This window comes from Olea europaea, chromosome 5 (assembly GCF_002742605.1).
Source record: "Olea europaea var. sylvestris chromosome 5, O_europaea_v1, whole genome shotgun sequence".
Lineage (NCBI taxonomy): Eukaryota > Viridiplantae > Streptophyta > Magnoliopsida > Lamiales > Oleaceae > Olea > Olea europaea.
Window position 1 is genome coordinate 2,180,152 of NC_036241.1, and position 2,029 is coordinate 2,182,180.

Below are 2,029 nucleotides of genomic sequence, written 5' to 3' on the forward strand. Positions count from 1 at the left end.
CAACAGTGGTATCAGAGCCTACTTTGTGTTTGTTAGGAATTGATTTGCATGATTGAATAATCAAATGTTGATTGTACATATTTTTCTTGTTTTCTAGCAATTTGAAAATTGGATTTTCGGATTTAAAAAAAAAACTGAAAAAAATGAAAGGGGTGCCGGCAGCAACAGTTGCTGCCGGCGCCGGCGTTAGTGCAGCAGACGCCGCGTCTGGCAGCAGCGTCTACCGCATCAAAAGCGGCAGCAGCGTCTGCCGCTGGCTATAGCAGCGAAGAAGCGCTGCTGTAGCAGCAGCGTTTTCGCGCTGCTGGGCGGGTAGATATTCCGCCGCTCTTGGGCAGCGGGCTGCCGGGCAATGGAGGGAAGGGGCGGCGCCGGTCGCCGCCCCATGAGGCAAAAGAAAAAAAAATTTAGGGTTTTCAGAAATCGGGTGGAGGCGGGGGGTTCCTCTGCAATTAATGTAATTGTGGGGGGCCCGACTGCAATATGATGTTGGGGGTCCATTTGTTAAAATTTTAAAATAATGGTTATTTTGCAAAAGGTTGATATTGAGGACCCTTGCTTGCAATTCCACTACCGGGGGCATTTCTGTAAATAACAAAAGGGGCCCTTTTGTAATTTAAAGAAATTGGAGGTCCTGTTTATAATTTTTGAAATTGGGAGCTTGTAATTTTAATCTTGGGTAAATATGCAAATTTCAAAATGGTTTTGATTTTGAATTTTAAAATGTTTTTAAAATTATATTCTAAATGGGTGTGACCCATAATTTAATTTTGACCCAAATTAAAATTTTATTTAAAATTGACGACATTTTATATTTTTGTTAAATTTGGATTTTGACTTAAATATTAAACTTTGACCCTAAATTGAATTTTATTTTATTTAGGAGTTTTATCCTAAATTAAAATCTTAATTCAATTTAAGTTAGAATTGGATTCTAATTTAATGTTTAATTAAAATTTGATTTTAATTAAATTATTCGCCCAAAGATATTTTAGAAATTAGAATTGGATTCTAATTTGATGTTTAATTAAAATATGATTTTAATTAAATTGCCTCGCCCTAAATTTCTTCTTGGAATTAGAGTTTGACTCTAATTTGCTATTTAATTAAAATTAGATTTTAATTAAATCAATTTACCCTATAATTTATTCCAATTAGAATTAGACTCTAGCTTTCCCATTTAATTAAAATTTTGATTTAAATTAAATTAATTCGCCCTTAATTATTGGAATTAGAGTTAGACTCTAGTTTTGTCATTTAATTAAAATTTGATTTTAATTAAATTCAGCCGCCTTACATTTTGAAATTAGAGTTTGACTCTAATTTTACATTTAATTAAGATTTGATTTTAATTAAATAATCCCGCCATACAATTGTTGAATTAGAGTTGGACTCTAATTTTTTATTTAATTAAAATTTGACTTTAATTAAATATTCCCGCTTATTAAATAATCGATTAATATGATTAATTAATTATTTAATTATTGCGATCCATTTGTCTAAAAGAGTTTAGACGACTTAATTGCTAGAAACTTGAAACTTATTTGCATATAATATTAGATATTATATAGATATACATTTATGTGATGAATGTATTATTAGTGGACGATTATGGACTCGACCATATGGATGTGTTGAATGGTTAATTTTTAATTTTGTCATTTTATGGGCCTGCGAGCTCTTAATTGTTTTGGGCCTGTGAGCCCGTTATTATTGTTATTATTTTGGACCTGCGAGTCCATTATTATTATTGTTACTATGGGCCTGCGAGTCCAATTTCATTTAGGCCTGCGTGCCAACTAGTATAGGATACATGTTGGAATTTGACTAATTAAAGAGATAAGAAGAGGTGGAGCCATGAAGATGGTGCATTGACACTGTTCAATGCCATACCCCTTAGGAATTGACCAACTAGTCTTCCTTATGGCTCGGGAAGACTAGATAGTAAAAGTCCATTATCGTCCACACTATTGTATTATACTATATGTATATTTATTTGCATAGTAGATGTATAATAAATTATATATAT